Raw genomic sequence first — 23,278 nt, forward strand, 5'->3', positions numbered from 1 at the left:
GAGCCAAGCTGTCCACATGTTATATTTTTCATATTAATGTCAACCACTTCGGGGATGAGGTTTTGTGTGCGTGTGTTTCAATTGGACTCATTTAAATCAAAAACATTATTTAATAGGATTTCTTTTACTTTTGTTTTTAAATATTCAGTAACATTAAGTGCCCCTTAAAAATAACCTGATTTAAGTATCTAAATTCAAGACAGACACATTATAGTCTGTGCTCATCGCTTAAAACTGAATACATGAGCTTCTATCAAGCACACTGGCCAAGTTCAAGCATCATATTAAGATCTTTCGAACCACAGTTTGGAGGATGGGGAATGTACCCCTGCATGGGTCAAGCATGCCAACTCCCTCTGTCTCCTGGCTTCCTCTAACCACTGCTTGCCATGACGTCCAAGTTGGGAAAATTATGATTTGGAGGCTTGGAATTAGCTCTGGTGAAAATTCTGAAACCACCTAGTTTTGAACTAAACTTGCAAGCCAAGGTTTGGGGGTTAGCACTAACTACTATTTGCCCAATGTTGGCATCCCAAGAAAGTGTGATTAGAGGAAATCTGAAAACTGAGGATGGATCAGAATGCAAGAGGGGAAGATGAATGCACGTTAGCTCATGGTACATTACAAGCTCACAGTACAGTACATTCACGACTCTCTGAACAACAGTTCGGGATGATCAGCCAAACTGAACACTGACTTAAAACTTGATTTTCTATGCAAGCAAATGAACCAGGGGGAAAGGTATGCTTTATAAATACGATGCAATAGGTCATATATATTATATTTGTTATGGAAATTGTGAATATTCAGAATAATACAGCATGGGCACTTACTTTCTATGTCAAGGAAAAATTATATTCTGCCCAGTAACTACTAGCCCTTGCTTTTGCAAAATTCTATGCATTTCATGTCCTTGCATATGTATAGGGAGCCAACCAGAAATTATCAGTTTTGTAAATGCTCTCCCTAAGCAGAAATAGGCTTGAATCCAACAGCAAGTAAGTGGACTTCCGCTTGCACAGCAGTATTTCCCCTTGCTGTTTCCCCCTGCGGCCCCCCCACAAGCCCCCCACATCTGCTCTGCAGAGTCCCCCTACCCTCTACAGAAGGTTTCAGGAGGCAGGGGGCTGCAGGGTGGAGGGGGCAACCTTTCCACGGGCAGTTTCTGTTCCACTGGGAAATAGTCAGGATTGGATACAATGTATAAATTCTGTCCTGCAAAAAAGATAGGAGTGCATGATCAAACTAGAGATATGAGAAGACCCAGAGAGAAAAAAAAAAAACAGGGGTGGGGGGAGACACAGTTCTTTTCCAATCCCCAGACATTGATTTTTCCCAATAGAAAAATTGGAAATTTGGGGTAACACTGAAAAACACACCTATGAAATGTTTTCTCTTTTGGAATGAGAGAAATGGGTTTTAAGATAAGGTTTCACTCACTCAAAAAGTGTAGGATGACAACCGACAGCGTTAGAGAACGATCATTCCCGTGTATGGTGTAGGTCATGGGTGCAGTCCCTTTTTGGGGTCAGGGGCACAAGCTCATGCTTCTCCCCCAACTCTCCCTCCTTCTCGCACCCTGCAATTCCACTCAAGATCACGGTTTCCCCAATACTAGAGTTGCTTGCTGCCCACATGTACTGCAGACATATACAACACACAAATCCAAGATGCTTCTCTTGAGGGCGCTGCTACTTTCAGGGTTCTGTCATTTTCATGAGACAAGCATACACAGTTTTCCTTTTCATCCAATTGATGCTTGGCTTCTTCTGGTCATGTTTGATCTAGTTTGGAGATACCACACCTACCCGTCTGAGATTATGGCCAAACGAACTCAGTGGCACTTATTTCTGAGTGGTCAAGTATACGATTGCACATGCCCTGTAAAGCATTTATATGTTTGAGGCAGCAATCCTATACACATTTACCTGGGAGTAAACTCCATTAAACAGAACGGGCTTCTTCTGAGTAAACATGCATAGGAATGATCTGTAAATTCCATAAATATGCCAAATGGGACAATTTTACATGGTAATGCAGTTATAAATTATGCAGTTCGTGTTGTTAAAGCAAAATCATTTAGGTTTAAAAATACTGCATATTTCAATTTTCCCCAAAATTTCTGTGTGGGGTTTTTTTTTGGGGGGGGGGGGATTCTTCTCTCCCCGTCATGGCTCACTGATTTCCAGGAATTTTATATCTCTAAACCAGAGATTTCAGATTACGTTCCTGGGGAGTACAAAGTCTTTTTTAATTGCTAACAGCTACGTTTTAATTGTTATAGTACCCAATTACCAGGTATGCTTGTTCAGGAAATACACAAATTAAAAAATTAGAAACATGGTTGAAACCACCTTGGTTCAAGAACAATTTATCCTGCAGCAACTCACTACATGAAAATGTACATGAATAATGAATTATTAAAAGTCGGGGGGGGAGGTATTTTAATTGATTGTTTAAAAAAAAATACAGGAAGACCTGGTTTAAAATGAAATCTTAGAGGCTACACTTAGAACTGGGTTGGATCCAACCCCCACGTTAGTGGCAATCCTTGCTCACCAAACTTCCCCATCCTCCCCCTCCCGGAGTTCCCCCTGCCCCATGCATGACACAAATCTGCACTGGAGGCTCCCCCAACCCTGTGGAGTCGATTTGTGGGGGCACACAGGGGGAGGGGAAATCCATTCCAGCAGCAGTTGCCTCCCACTCGCAGAACAGCACCACTGGATACCACTCCCTGAATCCATGACCCTCTAACAAATGCATCTGCACTGAATGAGGAAGGGAAAACACACACCCTTCCGCACATGCTGCTGATGCAGATACGTGACATCTCCATGGCAATGCCCATCTGGGCCCCACTGAACTGGGGGGCTGCATCTTCTCATGCACGTGAGAGTGTGCATCACCATTCAAGAGCACCAGCTGGTATCTACAAGCACTGCGTCTACAGGAGGACCAGTTTGCGTACATAGAAACATACAAGACATGGCTAAAAAACATCCAACTCTTGAGGTCCAGCATTACAAAAGGACCACTGAAAGCAATCTTAAATATGCCGACACACATATTTAAGAGGGATCACAGCGCACCACAGCCTGAGACTGATCCAAGTTTTCACTACAGGTTTGCCCCCTAGGATATGACAGGCTGCAATAACTTCATGCCTGAGCAAGCGACAGATCACATCACCACAACCAAATTACTGAAAAGACAGGGAGTCAACCTCAAGGAAAATCAGACTCTTTACTCCAGAGTTTTGGAAGAGGTCTGTTCCAGAACTGTAATCCTCTGTTAAGAGTAAGCAACAACTATTGAAAAATAATAAATGATAACGCTTGGTATTTAAAGAGTGTGTTCCTCCAAGTGCTTGTCGTGCTTCGCACACATTTATCTCTGCAAGTAGGCTAGTATTATTATCCACATATTAGATGTAGGAGGCTGGCCTAAGGCCAGTTGAAGAGTTCACTTCAGATTCATGTTTAAACAAAGGAACTTCCAGTTCATAGCTCATGCTCTTCACCCACGAAGTGATACAAGCATCCTCAAAACTTTCTGCTGACCTACAACCTAATTTATCAGTGGCTGATCATTAGCTCTCACTGCCATACAAGCTCGGGGACAATCACACATAACCAAACATGCACAGATCAGCCTGCTTGGAATTTTATGAACTTTTTCGACACGTGTGTCTGAAAGTTGTGGGGACAACAAGGCAGCCAGATTAAATGTAGGCTCTTCGTGTCACTGACAACTGTAGACCTTGCACTGAACCTTGCACATCCCATGCTATTTGCTCTTCAGCTGAGAAGTTTTAATCTCCTAAGGTGCAATCCTATGCATCTTTAGATAGAAAAAAAATCCTACAATTGCCCAGCATTCCCCATCCAGCATGGCTGGCTGGCTGGGGGGTGCTTGGAGTAGTAGGCCTTTTTTCTGTCGAAACATGCACAGAATTGTGCCCTTAAAGCATTAAATGTGGGTAGAGTCCAAGGAGGTTTCTATCTGGGTGTCAGCCTTTGTCAATAAACAAGTCAAATTCCTTTACGATAGGAGAATTATTTCAATGCCCTCCAACAATCTGACAGCGTTCATATGAAGGTTTTAGATCAAGAAAGGCATGTGGAAAGCAATGCGCTAAACTGGGTAGAATGCTGGACTTGGGCCAGGGAGACCCGAGTTCGAATCCCTGCTTGCGTGATGCTCTTTGGGTGATCCTGGGCCAGTCATTCTCTCTCTCAGGCCTACCTTACTTTAGTTGTAAGGATAAAATGGGATAAATAACCATGTGTCCCTGTTCCCCCCGCACCCCATGTATGTCATCCTGGGCTCCTTGGAGGTGCGTAGGAGTGAGGGCGGTGGGTGGGGGAGCAAGTCATAAGGCAACCACTACAAAGATCTTAAAACCGCATCCTGCGCCAAGGATGGTCCACTGGTATTTTGCCAGAGCATGCCACCATGACAAAAGCAGCTGCTCACCTCCAAGACTGCCCCCGCCTGAGAGGATTAGAAGGTCTAGAGCACAGCTTCAGAAACCCAAATCAGCTTTCAATAATGTAGCCTGAGTTATCTGAAACAAAGCTCCAAAACGCGGTGCTGAGTACCATGAGGCAACTGTGGGGGTTCCTCAAAACATTATTCCAGTGGAGGGGATTTGTAGCAGAGGAAATGATGAGAGGAAGAAATGGGGGCAATTAAGATTTCCTTTGCCAACCAATCCTCTCCTGCCACCCCTCTCCCTGGGCAATTCTCTATCAACTCTCCTAGGCACCTGTAAAACTGGCCCATTTGGACAACGGGTCATACCCCTCACATTACCATGAACTGGCAAACAGACCTTTTCCAAGGTAATGCACAGCCCTGCCCCATCAGCAGCAGGGTTTTCTCCATATATGTAGGAAAGCAGACCGCTTTAATATGTAATTTTTTGTTTAGAAAGGAACAGCGAAAAGATATGGTCTGCATGTTACTGCTAAACATCTATCATAACCAAGTGCGCTCAGCTGCAAAATGGAGGAGGAAAATCACAACAGATTAAATGCAAAATGTCAAGCCACAGAGCTGTAGGGTATTCTTTTACAAGCACGACTTCCTGGAAAGATTTACAGTTTGAACAAAAGTTCATCAAAGATCATTTAGGAACAGATGCAGAGCTCTCGCATACTACAATTGTCTCTCAAGTTTTCCAAATAAAAAGGTACTATTTAAAAAAAAAAACCCTGCTTAGCTAACTCTTGGGGTGAAGAACAAATTGCAAGTGTGAAGCAGCCACAGAGTCCGAATACTTTTTCCTCAGGGAATGCCACAACTCACCAAGGAGGGGAGCACAAGCTTTGGATGTATGTGGTTCTCCAGGAACTGACCTCAGACAGCAGGCTCCAAGGTCAGTTCCTGGAAAACAACATATCCTTGGTGCAAACCTGGCTTCTCCAGTTAAAGCAGTCTCTGGCGCCAGATATGGAAAAAGACGGCTTGAAAGCCCAGAGTGTAAAAAGCTGGAAGGTCTAGACTAGAATGCTATTGGTTTGACACCATCCAAGAAAGGCGCCTCTAACCTTTTTGAGTCAGTAGGCACATTTGGAATTTGGCATGTCTGTCATGGACGTTCTCATAAAATGGCTGCCACGGGGTGTTTGCCTATTCACAAAATGGCTGCCATGTGGGATGACCAGTCACAGAACACTCATTTCCCAGAAGCCAAACCAGTGAGACTAAAAGAAAAGTAACTTCCCCAGGAAGTTAAGTGCAAAGAAAAGGTGGGTCTAAGTTCCAAAACACAGAAAATACTCTTTTGAACCCAAATAAAGATGGTGCTAGATGGCAACACTTGGCTTTGCAGCAAGCCAGCCTCCCAATTTAAAGTAATAATAATTTTAAAAATATTTAAACATAAAATAAAAATCAGGAAGGACCTGGCAGGGACCACGTTGGAAACCCCAACTCTAGGGCAAATATATACTTTCTTCATGTGTTAAAACCCCCATGACAATAATCAGGGTTTCAACCCTCAGTTAGGGTAAATAGTGACTAAGGGAGCAATCCTATCTAGATAGGTGGCTGCCACCGAACGCAGAGGCGACCGCCTATCCAAAGCAGGGCAGGAGAAGCACAAGGGGATCGTTCCCTCCGTGCTTCTCCTGCCCTGCTTTTTTGGCTAGACAGCCAAATGCAGCTGTCTAGCCACGGGAGCACGGAGCAGGGAAGGAAGCTTCTGTATGACACATAGGATGTGTCATAGGATGTGTCATACAGGCAGTTATGCTCTCCCCGCCCCAGAACGCCCCCAGCCACTCCCCTCTCCAGCAGCTCCGCGCTCCTCTTGTGAGTGCGGGGGACGGGGCTGTTCCGTGCTGCCTCAGAGGCAGCACGGAAGTAGGGGGAGGTCAGTTCTCCAGGAACCAACCTCAGAGCGCAGCTGTCAAGGGCTCCTTGGAGGCCTCTCTCAGTCTAATCCAGTAGCCAAGTCCAGACACAGACAAAGGAATTCCTTTCAAAGCTTTATTCTTCTTTTATAACTTAACAACTCTACAGGTAGCAACTAGATCTAAGCAGCAGAGTACCTATGCCCTACGTTGGAACAGTTGGTCCCCGTTTGAAAGGGAATTACTGGCAGACCCCTGAACTTAAGGACTAGGGAGAGTCCCTCCCCTTTTCCCTTGGAGCCTCTGGGTGCAGCCGTTGTTTGCGCGCCAACTGGGCACTACGCCTCCTTTCCGCGCCCTCCATCTGACGCCGCTCTCTGCGTCTGCGTCGCGCATCCACCAAGTCTGCTATCTGTGCTCGGTCACTCCCTGGACTGCTAACTAAACTAGGAATGCTGGCGGGAGGAATCTCCGTCAGCTGTTGGTCCTGGGAAAGAGGAGCGCGCTCTTCTCCCAGGAGCGACTGCTCTTCCTCAGAATCAGAACTACTCTGGGATTCTATGGGCTCAGTGTCCACCCTGACATCAGCCACCGAGGTCAGTTCCCAGAAAACAACATATGCTATGGCCGTCTAGGATTGCTCCTTCCATAGGATTGCTCCTTCCATTAGCTAAGTTTCCTGCATTAGCTCAGCAACCACCAACCTCTTTGCAGAGCCAGTGTATCAGACTGCCAAAGCCCTAGTGCCCTGGAAGGATAAACTGGTGTGTCCTGGGACTGCTCCTTGTCCTTTGCTCGCCTGTTATCTTCCCCTCCCAGAGTAAGTGATGGTGATGGCTGCTGGTCTGACTCCTTGCCACCTGCTCAACTACTCACCCCTCGGCAGGGAGGAACTGCCGGTGTCTTGCCAGAGCCCCCTCCCTGCAAAAGAAAAAAACAAAACACACCCTAGGGCCTTAACTGTCTCCTTGACTGCCCTCCTGCCCATTAGACTGATCCAGGGATACAGGAGAGGATGGTCATCCAACACATCCCCCACACCTTCCTCCACCCTTAGCTTCCCCCTAACCAAAGCAGTGGATATAGAGCCACTCTAGATTAATTCTACGAGTCGGAGCTAGGAAGACGAGCATGGAGAGTGATTCCTGGTCCCTGGGGAAGCTCACTGCTAAGTCAGGTTGTACATGCTGGTCTCTCTATCTCCGTTAAAAGCAACGTGACCCTTAAAGGTGCATGCCGTCAGGAGCTGAGCAAACACCAGCCATTTCTGTGCATGGCTTTCCTGTGTGGTAAGCCACTGGGGCTACAAGTTGAAGCGACGGTAAAGGGTTCCCATGTATCGAAGCAACTCTGCCCACCAAAGCTCACCATCGACTCTCCTTAACAGGAATTGCTATAATAACTTCCCTCTTTAGGCTGGGACTTTGCTGGAGCAATTATACATCTTTACTAAATCCCATTCTTTGCTTGTTGTCTGATTTTAACTCAATGGCTGCCCTACACATGCTGCCTAAAATGGATGCAGCTGATTCTTAAGCTCCCTCCCTCCTTCCCTCTGTCTCTCTAGCTGTGCAGTCATTAAAACTCCTTTTTATACCACCCAACAGCCAAAACTCTCTGGGCTGTTCACAAAAATTTGAACCCAAAATTACATCACAATAAAAACGTAATATAAAATCTTTAACATACAAAATGCTCAAACAATTTAAAACAGCAAAAAAAAAGTTCCAATAAAATACTGGGACCTAATAACGAATACGTAACATTAAAAGCCCCACCATATGCCAACAAATGCCTAGGAGCAGAGGAAAAGCTTAACCTGGCACTGAGAAGATAACAACGTTGGCACAAGGCAGACCTCACTGTGGAGATCATTCCACCATTGAATGCTAGCAGCATTTTACCATAATTTCCACATATTTCACACAACAGCCAATCAGAGGCATCCGGGAAGCCCACCAGCCGGAGAAGAGGGCAACAGCACTCTCCCACCAAAGCTCTGATCCACAATTCACCAGGGGCCTAACTACGTACACCAAGCAAATGGCAAACTGAACGCCTGAACCAATCTCACGATGTACATAATGACATGAGAAACCACACTAACACAGAGTATGGTGAATAACTCATTCCATTCACAGGACTCCACAGAAAGCACAGAATATCTTGTCAGTGATAGCTACCTTGCTTATTGTATGTATTACTTAAATCTGTATCCTGCATAATCAACACACGCACACTGCCAAGACTTCCACAATACTTTTCATTGCTATATGCACATTATGTTCATTATTTCACATGAACTTGGCATGTGAATTATTTCGTATGAACATATATGGAGGTAGAACTTATTCAAGTTGAAATACAGCCTAGGTTTCTTTGTACGTGTCTCCAGCTTCATCCTTCCAAATCCTAGGTCCTCACATTTTTCAGACTTCTTTCCAACAGTGAAAACTTAAAATGTACTTTTAAAAAAGACACACAGGCATAAGCTTGACTTGTATTCTCAGGATTCTAACAAGCACCTACAAGCGGTATTATGAATGTAAGAGCAGCCATGCTGGATCAGACCAAAGGCCTGTATGCTGTTCCCACAGCGGCCAACCAGCGGCCCATGAGAAGGAGGCCCACAATCAGGACATGAGTGCAACAGCACCTCCTGCTGGTTTTCCCCAGCAACAGGCAGAGTCATACTACCTCCAATACTGGGGGGTAATATACAGCCATCATGACTAGTACTCCTTGATAGACAAATTCCTGGAGGATAAGGCTAATAGATCACACCACTGCCTGCAGCTAGTTTGCTGGATGTACTCCCACTTTTTTGGAGTAGTAACATCAGATTCTACACCCATTAAAACTCCTTTGAAACTACCTTGCTTCCTATCTGTGCCAAGTTTGAGGTTGTGTTTACCTCCCATCTTGATGGAATGGCTACTTTGCACAGTATCTGACACAGAATATGGGGGTTGGAAGGCTGGGTCTTTTCACTTTTTCCATGTCTGGAAAGACTTCGTTCCTCTGATCCTCCTAGAACTGTCCCTTAAATGCTATCCATGTAACACCAGTTCCATCAAGATGTTCTGAAGAACTGCAGCATTTTCCAACACTAAATTACCGTACTCTGAGTCATTCATGCCTTTGAAACCTCTAGGCCAGACTTCTGCAGTGTACACTACAGGAAGCTTTGCTTCAGAATGGAAGCTTTAGCTGGTACAGAATGGAGCAACCTATCTTCAAAAGAATGAGAGAGAAACAGAGAGAGAGACAGACAGAGTAGGAGGAGAATATCACATGGACATTACCCAGAACAGCCTAAAAGTACTCCCAGCTCAATATTTGCTTGAGGGAGCAGTATTTTAGGGGTACCTGAGAGCTGAACCTCAGAATCTCCTGCCATGTAATACAGTGAGGTGTTGAACCTCTTGCACTCAGAGGGCCAAACTGAATTTTGGAGAAGCACTGGGAGCTGTGTTCCAGTAGTGGGTAGGGCCAAAATAGGAAACATACTGGCATATTTTACCTTAAAGCTCTTACTATCAGTATCTAAGCCTTGGAAGAGGCAGTTCAACCTTATAGAACATGGAAGAAATGTGCAAAATCCTGGAACCCACCAAACAATCAGCAATTGGTGAAAAGGGGATGTGGCCATCTGGAGAACCTTGGGGGCTGGATTTGGCCCCTGGGCCTCAGGTTCAACACCCCTGTTATATAGGATGCTCAGGCTCGCCTTGCAATATATGGCAGAATGACTTCGGGACAGCAAAACATCTTGGCTCGGAGAATAGTACCGCCTAAATTCTAGGCACAACTGAAGGCGTTGACCCTTCTTACAAGTTCTAAATTGCCACATATCCAAGAGGCCATGCATAATTGGTGTGTGTGTGCGCGCACGTGCGCGCGCATATGTGCACCTGGCTTTTCCAAAAAAAAGTCTCCAAAAGCAGCTCACATCAAGTAAAATTCAGTATGTGATACCACTGGTAGAACACAGCATAAATGAAAAGACACGAGACTTGCCCTCAGGCTTACAAACAAGAGAACAAGAAAAAGAAGGGAAAAGGAGTGATGTGGCATAGGAAAAGGTCTCTTCGCTTATGCCTCACTACCATCTCTCAGACCAACACAGCATCCTCTTGAACATTCCGTCTACGAACCATAAGAAAGGGGCACAGAAGACCATGCTGCCCCACAACTCCGGAAATCCCTTTCTCTTGAGATCCAAGGCTAGAACACCTTTTTAGAAATACTGACAACATTTTTTGATCAAGCTGGCTTTCAGAGACCAGTAGAACTTGCAAGAGGGTACACCCACCAGGCCAAATGTAGGGCACTAGCCATGGATTGTTGTCAAGTACTGGAAGGTGACACCCCCTATTTCTGCACTCCCAGGCAGGTGGCGAGCACACCCACAAAGGAGGTTTGTTAAGTGGCCATACTTAGTTAGTGGGCTGTATTTGAGTTGGTGGTCGATCATCATCCGTTACATGGGCGTTAGTATACGGTTTTAGCTCACATTTGTTTCGCCTGGTTTCCTGTAACTTTTAGATTGCAGTCTGCCGTTGAGCCAGAGATAAAGTATGCTAGAAATCTGAATAAACACATTGGCCTTGCAGTGAACTAGCAGTCAGCTATAAAAGTGGCAAAGCATTCTTAATAGTGGAGAACCTCACAGGGAAGAGCCGTAGCTCAGTGGTAGAGTACCTGCTTTGCACGCAGAAAGTCCCAGGTTCTATCCCCGGTGTCTCTGAGTAAGGCTGGAAAAACTCCTGCCTGGGCTAGATGAACCAATGGTCAACAACACTGGGCTAGATGAACCAATGGTCTGATTCAGTATAAGGCAGGTTCCTATGTTTCTAACCTCAAGTTCTTCAGCCAGACTCTAGATGAAGATAATCAGGAGGATCCATCACAGAGGAAGAACTGTGGCACTTCAGAAACCTTCCTTCTTTTCAAGGACCACAACCTCAGTACAAGTCTTTTCTAGGGGTATGCATTATGTCCCATGCACAGAATTTGCAAGGAAGGCATGCAGTCTCGATGGCTTATTGTATGTTGGATTAGCCAACATGTGAACTGATCTTCTATGCGAACCTGTTTAAGGAAGGGGTGGGCAACTTGTGGTGCTCTAGATGTTTTGGCCTGCAGTTCCTATCAGCCTTAGCCAGCACAGCCAATGGTGAGGCATGGTGGGCATTGCAGGCCAAAATATCTGGAAGGCCACAAATTGCCCACCCCTGCTTTAAAGAATACGCTCACAAAGAAGATCAGTTCACATGCTTGCTAATCCAACGTACAATAAACCATTAAGACCGCATGCCCTCCATGCAAACTACGTGCATGAGACATACATCCGTACCCTTAGAAAAAGAGTGGTCAGGATCACAGCAAGGAGGCATACACTCCCAAGTACATGTAAGGATGGCCAACTAGCTCAGTATTGTAAACATTGACTGTCAGCAGCTCTCCAGGGTTTTAGAACTTCCCCAACCCTACCAGGAGATGCCAGGATTGAACCTGGGACCTCCTTCATGCAGATGCATGTATTTTAATTCTCTCAACATTCTGATTTTGTAAGCATTCCTGAGAGATATAAGTACTTAAGATAAAATAATAAATAGTTCCACTGAGTAATGGCTCTTCTCCAAAGACTACCTAAAGACAGAGAGATCTACTGACTACCTAAAATGAAGAAACTTTGCTAATCCTTCAGGAAAGCTGCAAAAGCACGTTTACAGAAATTGTTAAGCCATTATGACCCAGCCTCCCACTGATTAAGCCATCTCACCCAGACCATATTCTGTGACAAGCAGAGAAGAAAGCTTTACAAGCTGCTGCACTACAAGCAAACGTCCAAGGTGAAGAAAAGCTCAAGATTCCTCAAGCAGCTTTAAGGGCCAGTGCACATATTACACTTGCCACAGAAAAGCCATAGGAAACAGCCCCTCTGCAACATGTAGGGAAGCTTATCACCTACAATGCCTTGCACAAGTATTCACGCCTCTTTGACTTTTCCACATTTTGTTGTGTTACAACCTGGATTTAAAATGGATTTAATTAGGAGTTCTTGTCACTGATTTACACAAAATACTCCATAATGCTGAAGTGGGGAAAACAATCTACATATTTTACAAAATGATTTACAAATACAAAACTGAAAACCCTGGATTGTATAAGTATTCACCCCCTTTGTTGTGACACCCCTAAATAAGCTCTGGTGAAACCAATTGCTTTCAGCACAGGGTTATTGTTGTGAGGATAAAATGGAGAGGAGGAGGATAATGTAAGCCGCCTTGGGTTCCTTGCAAGAGGAAAAAAGGTGGGGTATAAATGCAATAAATAAATAAATAAATAAGTCACATAATTAGTTGAATGGAGTCCACCTGTGTGCAATTTAAGTGTCACATGATCTCAGATTAAATAAACATGTTTCTGGAAGGCCTCAGAGTTTGTGGGGGAGCCTATCTAAAGAAACAGCAACATGAAGACCAAGGAGCTATCAAAACAAGTCTGGAATAAAGTTCTGGAGAACCACCAATCAGGCTAGGGTTATAAAAAAATATCCTGAACTATGAACATCCCCCAGAGCACTGTTAAATCCATTATTACAAAATGGAAAGAATATAGCACAACTGTGACTCTGCCTAGAGAAGACCATCCACCAAAACTCAGTGACCGGGTATGGAGGGCATTAGTCAGAGAAGCACCAAGAGGCCAATGGTAACTCTGAAGGAGCTGGAACGATCTACAGCAGAAATGAGAGAAACTGTCCATGAGACAACTATCACCCGGATGCATCACAAATCTCGGCTTTATGGAAGAGTGGTGAGAAGCCATTGCTGGTGGGGGGAAGTATCGAATCCCATTTGGACCTTGCCAAAAGGCATGTGGGAAACACAGCAAACATGTGGGAAAAGGTTCTCTGGTCTGATGAGACCAAAATTGAATATTTTGGCCTTACTGAAAAACCCTATGCATGGCACAAAGCCAATAGTGCTAATCACCCTGAGAACGCCATCCTTACATTGAAGCATAGTGGTGGCAGCATCATGTTGTGGGGATGCTTTTCATCAGCAGAGACTGGGAAACTAGTCAAGATTGAGGGCAAGATGGATGGAGACCAATACAGGGCAATTCTAGAGGAAAACCTGTTTCAGTCTGCAAGGGACCTGGGAGTGGGGCTGAAGTTCACCTTCCAGTAGGACAATGACCCTAAACACACAGCTGAAGTTTCACTGGAGTGGTTTCAAAATAAGAACCTGAATGTCTTTGAATGGACCAGTCAAAGCCCAGGCCTCAATCCAATTGAGAATCTGTGGCAAGGCTTGAAAATTGCTGTTCACCAACAGTCCCCATCCAACCTGACAGAGCTTTTGCAATTTTGCCAAGAGTAATGGGCAAAAACTGCAGGATCTGGATGTGCAAAGCTGGTAGAGACTTACCTCAAAAGACTCACAGCTGTAATTGCTGCCAAAGGTGCTTCTACCAAGTATTGACTCAGGGGGGAGAATATTTATGCAACCAACAAATGCCAGTTTGCTTTTGTTTAATTAACTTGTGGCACAATAAAAATATTTTGCACCTACAAAGTGGTAAGCACGTTGTGTAAATCAAATGGTAAAAATGCCAATTGAATCAATTTTAATTCCAGGTTGTAACACAACCAAATGGGGAAAAGTCAAGGGGGGAGGTGAATGCTTATGCAAGGCACTGTAGGTAGTCATAGTCACATGGAGAATCAGGACCTGTCCTGAAGGAATGGGGAGATCATCCATGGGATTATAGCAAGCTGCTGTAGGTGTAAAATATAGTGCGGAACAATGACCGCAAGGAACCTGGTAACATTCCAATTGGCTATGGAAAGTGCGCACCAGCTCAATAGCTAGTCAAATGCTATGCCAGGAGATGGAACCTCATGGTCCATCTCTAGTGTGGCATGGGGGATAATTTCTTACCAGGGTCAAATGTGGCAAGCACTTTAAATACATCCATCAAGTTTGCCTACAATGATGCAAAATGTTAGACTTAATTGCTACTTAGGGCACAATCCTATGGCTGCTAGAAAGCGACTAGACAGCCATAGGATTGTTTGGTTTCCGGGAACTGACCTCGGAGCCCGTGCTCCGAGATCGGTTCCCAGAAAAGCGCCTCCCCACCCCCTCCACTTGGTAGGCAATGTAGATCATCCCTGGGCTCTGCACAGAGTACAGAGCAAGGCAAAAGGGGGCATCCCCGGGTCGGGGAGTGAGGAAGTGCCGGTACGATGCTTCCTATGTGTCGCCCGGCCTCCCCCCACCCCCGACTCAGAAGTCCCATGGCTAGACAGCGGAAATCGGCCATCTAGCCACAAATGCAGGGTGGCTGGAGCGCAGAGGAGATCTCCTCCGTGCTCCACCTGCCCTGCATTGGATAGGTGGTCGCCTCCAAGTTCGGAGGTGGCCACCTATCCTGATAGGATTGCTCCCTTAATTTCCTGAAAAATCTGTTCAGATTTAGTTACAGAGACAAAAGAAACAAAGAAGTGGGTGTCCCCTTCCTCTTATTTCGTCTCGCCTGCTCCTCATTGCGGGAACAATGCCTAATGTGGGCAGAAAGGCTGAGGCAGTCTCCAACACACCACTGTTCAAGGGAATGTTCTGGAAAGAACAAAGGGAATGAAGTAAACCCCTCTTACAAAAGCAGAGACTGTTGTGAACTGACAACTGAAGTTCAGAGCAGGCGATGGAGGTGAGTAAAGCGAAAGAAAAACCTTATTTTCACACCAATTAGAACTGAACTAATATAGCAACTATGTCAGTTTAATAGCCCAACACTTCACTACTACCTAAATGTATTCCTTCCCATTCAATTGCATGCTCTTTTAGCACACACTAAAATAACCAGGCCTCCTGGTCACCTGAGTACCTATAAATTTAATGCCAAAGCCTAGGAATTTGAAATATATATTCAGCGCTAGAAATGGCAGACACCAAAGAACCCTCTGACACCCAACTGATAATAGTGCCTAGGAATTTGGGGAAATATAGGCCTCTTAGGCCTAGAACTGAGCACTACTGTAAAAGAGACAAGCATCAAAAGTATCACAACCCAACATTCCCCCCCCCCCCCGCACGCGCAAAAACCAAATCACAAGCCTAGGCCTTATAACCAGGGAAAATTTCAATGTATTTGTTTATATATTATACACAAATGAAAGCAACCGCTCACACATTAGGCCAAAAAAAAAAGGATAAACAAAAACAATTTGGAGAACCCAACATTAAAGTGAAATGTGAGAAGAACAGCTGCCTCCCAGTATCCTCCTTTGCAGAGCAGAGGAGCAGAGTCAAGAAACACAGGATAGCATTATCTCATACCAGAAAGCATCTGGCATTCTGGATCCAACACTATGAGGGCAAAACAACACTATGAGGGGCCCCTACATCTCCAATTTCGTGATTATGAACTGCTTTGAGAATGGTTACAGTTGAAAAGTGATATACAAACATAAATATTGCAAAATAAAGTTTGTATTTGCAAATACAAGTATTGCAAAATTAAGTAGAGAGGATAATGTCAATTCAGTGGCAAAACTTTCTAGAAACGTACAAAGCTGCGCCATGCTGAGGCAAACCACTGGATTGTCTAGCTCAGTATTGCCCTAAACCAGCCTTCTCCAATCTGCTGCCCTTCAGATGTTGAACTAAAACTCCCATCACCCCCAGCCAGGATGGCCACTGCTTCAACAATAGGAGTTGAAGTCCAACACATCTGGAGGGCACCAGGTTGGGGAAAGGTGGTCTACGCTGTCTGGAAATAGTTCTCCATGGTCTTAAACATGGTCCTCACAGGAGCACCTCGAGACTTCATGGAGAACATGGCCTCCTGGGAGCTGCACCATATTCTAACTGGGCCCACCCATGTAGCCGGTCATGCACTAGACCTTGTGTTTGTTTCTGGAGAAGCGGGGAGTGATCTGGAAGTCGGGGGTATATCCACCACCCCCTTGTCATGGTCAGATCACTATCTGGTGATGTTGGACTTCTCGGTTCCACAACCCCTCCGCAGGGGTGGAGGACCCATTAAAATGGTCCGCCCCAGGCGTCTTATGGATCCAAATGGATTCCTGAACACGCTTGGGGATTCTCTGGGGCATGCCAACGGCCACTTGGTCGAGACCCTGGTGGGTGGCTGGAATGCCGCAATCACTGGGGCATTAGATCAGGTGGCTCCGAAACGCCCTCTCCCCCTGAACAGGGCTCGGACTGCACCATGGTTCAATCCGCGGTTACGAGCGCTGAAGCAGGAGGTGAGACGGCTAGAGCGCCGGTGGCGGAAGTCTCGCTCCGAAGACGATCAGACACGGGCTAGAGCTGTATCTTCAGCCTATCACGTGGTGGTGAAGGCAGCAAAAAAGGAATATTATGCTGCCTCCATCGCGTCTGCAGAGTGCTGCCCCAGGAGGCTGTTCCAAGTGGTCCGGAGCCTGGTCGGTCCTGTGGCTCCGGAACCACCGGAGCATTCCAAGGCCTCCTGTGAGGCTTTGGCAAGGCACTTTGCAGATAAAATTGATCAGATTAGGTGTGTTACTCTGCACACTGTGGATACAGTTAGTGAGCAAGAGGCGGCCTGTGGCAAACCGGTTTTGTGGGATCGGTTCCAGCTTCTTCCTCCTGATGAAGTGGACAAGGTGCTTTCATCTGTAAGGCCAACCACCTGCTTACTTGATCCTTGCCCATCTTGGCTCATTATGAGCTGCAGAGAGAGACTGGGTGAGGGGATCAAGGCGGTGGTGAACGCCTCCCTTGAGGAGGGAGTGATGCCATCAGCCCTCAAGGAGGCAGTGATAAGACCGCTCTTAAAGAAGCCCTCCTTGGATCCTCAAGTTCTGGACAACTTTCGCCCAGTCTCAAATCTGCCATTTTTGGGCAAGGTGATTGAGCGGGTGGTGGCAGTGCAGTTGAAGGCACACTTGGAAGAAACTGATTATCTAGACCCATTTCAGTCGGGCTTCAGGCCTGGGCATGGGACAGAAACGGCCTTGGTCGCCTTGGTGGATGATATGAGGAGGGCTCTGGATAGGGGTGAATGCTCCTTCCTTGTTCTCCTCAACCTCTCAGCGGCTTTTGATACCGTTGACCACGGTATCCTCCTGGACAGCCTGGAGGGGTTGGGCATTGGAGAGCTTGTATTGCGGTGGTTCCGGTCCTTCCTCTCCAGCAGGTACCAGAGGGTAGCACTGGGAGAGGAGGTTTCGGACCCGTGGCCACTTACTTGTGGGGTGCCACAGGGTTCCATCCTCTCCCCGATGCTATTTAACATCTATGTGAAGCCACTGGGGGCTATCATCAGGAGGTTTGGGGTGCAGTGTCATCAATATGCGGATGACACGCAGCTCTACCTCTCATTCAAATCTTCACCAAGGTTGGCCGTAGAATCCCTGTCCAAATGTCTGGAGACGGTGAGTGGCTGGATGGGGAGGAATAAGCTGAAGCTCAACCCTGACAAGACCGAGGTACTTTTGGTGGGAGACAAGAGGAGGCTGGGGGATGTTGACCTGGTGTTGAATGGGGTACGGCTACCCTTGAAAGACCAGGTCCGCAGCCTGGGGGTCATTTTGGACTCCCAGCTGTCCATGGAGGCTCAGTTGTCAGCTGTGAGCCGGACAGCGCTGTATCAACTCCATCTGATACGGCGGCTGCGCCCCTTCCTTCCCGACCATCTGCTCCCATTGGTAGTACATGCCCTGGTCTCCTCTCGTTTAGACTACTGTAATGCGCTCTACGTAGGGTTACCCTTGAAGACGGTTCGGAAGCTGCAGCTGGTACAGAACGCTGCGGCTCGCCTGATTAAAGGCAGCTGCCGGCGAGATCACATCACTCCAGTGCTGAAGGAGTTGCACTGGTTACCAGTTGTTTTCCGGGCCAAATTCAAGGTGTTGGTTTTGACCTTTAAAACCCTATATGGTTCCGGCCCAGCCTATCTTAAGGAGCGCCTCCAGCAACACCAGACAGGCCGCTTAACAAGATCAGCCTCGGATGGCCTTCTCTCTGTCCCATCAGCCAGGACAGCTAGACTGGTGGGGATGAGGGAGAGGGCCTTCTCTGTGGTGGCCCCCACTCTGTGGAACTCCCTCCCTAGGGAACTCTGTCATGCCCCCTCTTTAATGAGCTTCCGTCGTGCATTAAAAACGTGGTTGTTCAGGCAGGCATTTGGGGTGGGTTAGGGTATTTTTTTAAAAAAAAATTATGGTAAAATTTTATTGTTTTAAATTGTTTTATGGTGGGTTGTACATCGCCCAGAGTGGCTGGGTGACCAGTCAGATGGGCGATTAATAAATTTAATAAATAAATAAATAAAAAATTAAACAGGAGTAATGCTTACTCCTGTCCTACCAGGAGTTGCTGGGGATTGAACCCAAGACTTTCCGCATTCAAAGGATATGCTCATAACACTGACCTACAGCCTTTTTCTCCATAGAGAGTTTCCACTCAACCCTGGATAAAACCCTGGTGTACTAGAACAGCAACAAACAAAGAACATACAGGTTTTATTTAGCATATCCATCCACTTCTCGGGGATCACTAGGAGATAAAATCAGCTAACAAAGGGCATAAGGGAATGAAGCAAAGACCAAGCTGAAGGAACTTGTATAACTCAGGATACAATGCACAAGTATTATATTTTCACCATGGCAATTACCAGAGAATAGACAAGATGTCTCAACCTCCCTCTTTCCTGATTTAGATCTCAATGATTTGGCAGTCACAAACCGGACAGTTATGAGTCAACCCTCATCTGATCATGAAAAATGGGTCAAAACACAGGTTGGAGGCACACAGGCCAAATTTTGGGAATACGGTGAAGCAACCAACAAACTTGGTTAATCATATACCTAAGCTCTCAGTTTCAAATTTGAGCTGGCATTTCTCCATGCCACTGCTGACCAATTTCGAGAAGCCTATAAAGCAGCCTTCCCCAAACTAATACCCTCCAGAAGTTTAGGACTTCAAATCCTGGCCAATGGTCAAGAACACTGAGAGTTGTGGTCCCCTCCAGATGTTTTGGACTATGTCGGGGGACACTGCTCTACAGTGTCTGTGCTGAAAAAAAGGGGGCTTTGGCAAGCAATGAAAAGAAAACCTTCCATGGTTAGAATCATGGAATAGTAGGGCTGGAAGGGGCCTCTAAGACCATCGAGTCCAACCCCCTGCTCAATGCAGGAATCTAAGTCAAAGCATCCCTGACAGATAGCTATCCAGCTTCATCTTGAATGTCTCCAGTGTGGGAGAGCATGGGATGCTTACATGTGTGCCCAGACTCAGTACTTGTTTTTTCAACCCGTGTTTAAGCCTGTTTTCAGGAACTTGCCCATCAGCACACAGCCAATGAGAGATAGGGAAAACTCTGCTGGTCAATCCATTACAGCATCCTATTTCCCACAGCAGCCAACCAGGAAGCTCATAAGCAGGAGATCTAAGCAACAGTCTGCACACGCTGTTGTCCAACAGCTTTTGGGACTCAGATGTACACTGCCTCTGAAGATGGAGGTTTCATTCCACTCCTATCCTGCCCAATAGCCAGTGACAGACCTATCCTCCGTGTTTTTATTTTCCTCATCCCCATTTAAAGCTGCCTAAACTAGAAGCCATCGCCATACTGCGTGGCAAGGAATTCGATAAATTGGCATCCCTGTTAAGTGGTCATCCAGCCTCTGCTTAAGAACTTCGATCAAGGAGGAGTCCACCATCTTCCAAGGTAGTCTGCTCCATTGTCCAACAGCTCATACTCTCTGGTAGTTCTTCCTAATGTTTCATCTTCTTGTAATTTGAACCTATTGGTTTGGGTCCTACTCTCTTCTGTCCTAAATCTACTGCCAATAAGCATTCACAGTACTCACCTCCCCAAAAAACCCATTCAGTTTGCCCCAGGATGTATAAGGTAATGTACAACTATAATGTGGTCACATATGACTCAAAAGATGGTCGATTCTTTCACTAATCCACAAACCCTCAGTCCGCATCCCCCCTCCCCACTAGCACATTCACCTCAATTCTCACCTCTCTGTCCCTGATTTAAGAGGTAAGATATGCACTTCCTTTGGAAGATAAGCTTGGAAATTAAATTGCTGAACCTTGCCAAATACAAGAGAACAAAATGAATCAAATGAAGTTCTTCTTTTGTGCAAGACCCATGTTTTAATGTTCTAGAATCTCTGAGATTATCAGTCATTAACTACATGAAGTGTAACTATATTAAAAATAAAGTTAGTCATCTGAGAGATGGACTGAGAATGAAGACACTTTGGTCAACGCCAACTTCTGTTGAAACAGGGAGATGCGCTCTACCCTCGCCAGGGCGATGGGCCATAGCTCAGTGGTAGAGTGCATGCTTTGCATGCAGAAGGTTCCAGGTGGCACCTCCTCTGGCATCTCCAGTTTAAAAGAATCAGATAACAGTTGGTAGGAAAGTCCCCTCTCTCTCTGCCCAAGATTCTGAAGAACTCTGACTCTCTGCCAATCAAAGTAGTTAATACTGGGCTAGATGGACAAGTAGTCTGACCGTCATAAAAGGCAACTTCCAAATAGCAAAGCATTGACAAAGTAATGTTCTTCCACATACCCACATCTTTAGTCAACCCATCATGGGATACTGAGCAAAGGTACTCATGCAGAACATCAAGTTTGTGAAGCACTACAAAAACTCCTAGCAAGAGCAAAGGAAGAGAATGTGGGAGAAATAGTTGTATACTACCACCTTCAAATCTCGGAAACACTACCATCTGTACACAGCCATGCAGCAAAACCTTAAGAATGACCCATTTCACATGTACATAAATTTCTGCACAGGTATTCCTTGACAGTTACCTGGGGACCACTTAACACATTACAATTTTCCTGGGTATCATGGCCTTGTAGGAAGAGAGTGTGTTCTGCATTTCTCTACATGGAACCAATACCACATGCAAGGAAACAGTGAGAAGTGAAAGAGCTCTAGTACTTGCCCCCTCCCAAAAAACCCCAAAACATAACGTAAGTGCCTTCTACTTTAGAAATATGCCCTATGGATTTAGGGCCTTTGCATTTCACAGCTACACCACTGATGCCTAGCAAAAACAGGACTATTCCAGAAGGCTTTTAAATTATTGTTCTCTTGGCCTCATCATCTTAGCCATGTTTACTTTAATGACTGATATTTTGCTTGATGCTATTTGATTCTATTATAATTTTTTTTTGTATTTTTGTCCTATTTATTACGTAAGATGCCTTGAATTCACTCTGTGATATACACATTTTAAAATTAATTAAGTATAGCTCTCAGAACAGGGAATAAAACCTAAAAAATATTTCTTCCACTTGCTTATAGTATTGCCACATACTGACTTCATTTTCAATTAATCCAGGCAATGACAATATTTATTTTATTATTTGTTAGATTTACGAATCACCTTTCTGTGAGCAGCCAAGTAACATGCAAGGAACAAAAAACAAAACCATTTAAATGACAAAAAATATCCAACTGATTTAACTGCTAAAATAACATTAGAAAGCAGAAGATTTTTAACCAGACATTTAAATGGAGAGGTGATGTGGCAGACCTCTCTGGAGAAGCCATTCAGCAGCTGAGATGCCACCACTGAAAAGGACCTGCTCCAAGTGCCATGTAATCTAACCTCAGAAAAGGACAGTACTCAGAGCAGAATAGCCAGCTGAATGTTGTATGTGGGGAGATTGATGAGGGGGGTCAACTCCCACAGGTAAACTGGTCCAACCTGCATAGGGTCGTCTGAGCAAACAATGAGCACACTGACTTGAGCCCAGATTCTAATAGGAAGACATTCAGATTGGCAAACCTATAAATCCCCTGTGCGTACTGCCTGTTTCCAACCCCTTGTGTATGTAAAGTATGTTACAGGTAAGGATTCTGCACACATCTTTCAAGCCTGAATACTCCCTGGAGGTTGGCATTACAAACCAATTGTAAGAATTCATTGAGAACTAGCCAAAAACACACATACATATTTTTAAGCACAGACATTGTTCTGAACTTTTAACAATTCTCTAAAGCCCAATTTCTCAGTGTTTGCCATGTACCCCACCAACTATCACCTGGGTAATTGCAGGAATTACTACAAACACAGAAGTAAAGTTTGATCATACTCTGCACTTATATTGACAACAACACCTTAGAACTTCAAGAAACCACGCAAGCATTCATCATTGCCACCACAGAGAGAAATCCATCAGTTTGTAAGCAGATGCCCTTTGAAAAAGTACCCTGAGCCAGTGGGCTGAAGAAATCCACATAGGTAGCAAATACACTGAAGTGTTCTAATCCCCCTGTATTTTCCCTCCATATAGCTTAAAGACACCCACCTTTTAACACAAGTGTTGCATTAGGCCCGAAGACACCTCTCTGAGCCAAACAGCCACCAAAACAAATCCTCCTAACACTTCCCTTCACCCCCACCTACCATTAAGAAGGAAATGCTAAATACATTCCAGGTGTTCTCAATAATCATTTGGGAGGCTTGCCATGATGTTCTGAAGATGGAAATGCATGTGTGCACCTTCCACTTTTATGGGTATAACCTTGCACTCCTATAACTAATGTTATTATGAAGGGGAAAGTATGAACTAAGCTCAGGTGTTGGGAGGCCAACAATAAATGGAGCAGTCCCTGAAATTGAACTTTAATGGGGGAGGGGGGATTAAACACAGGAAAAGCCATAGGAGGGGCCAATTACAACAGTGTTTCTCCAACTCCAATGTTGCTCTCAATTTTCCTTTGGAGGAAAGGCTTTTGTTTTTATGTGTAGAGTTTTCCCCCCTCTGTTTTGTATGGATGGCTTTTGCATTTTTTTTAATTGCTGTAAACAGCTTTCTGTTGAAAGGAAATCTATAAATATTGTAAGTAAGGTTTTTTTTTAAAAAAAA

General features: G+C 45.2%; 1 protein-coding gene across 11 annotated transcripts in view; it reads right to left on the reverse strand.

Moving 5' to 3' along the window:
* TBL1XR1 (TBL1X/Y related 1) overlaps nucleotides 1-23,278 on the reverse strand; it is a 244,353-nt gene that overhangs the window by 216,968 nt on the left and 4,107 nt on the right. For 2 of the 11 annotated variants that reach the window (XM_084847518.1, XM_084847519.1), the window contains exon 2: nucleotides 1,098-1,215. The exons of 8 other annotated variants lie outside the window; for them this stretch is intronic. The gene's annotated coding sequence lies outside the window, so the exon portion shown is untranslated. Of the gene's footprint in view, nucleotides 1-1,097; nucleotides 7,284-23,278 lie in introns of all 11 variants that reach the window. One more of the 11 variants, XM_084847515.1, reaches the window with a different exon arrangement.

This window comes from Heloderma suspectum, chromosome 3 (assembly GCF_057233095.1).
Source record: "Heloderma suspectum isolate Gila_16-S chromosome 3, 16-S_ref, whole genome shotgun sequence".
In the NCBI taxonomy this organism is placed as follows: Eukaryota; Metazoa; Chordata; class Lepidosauria; order Squamata; family Helodermatidae; genus Heloderma; species Heloderma suspectum.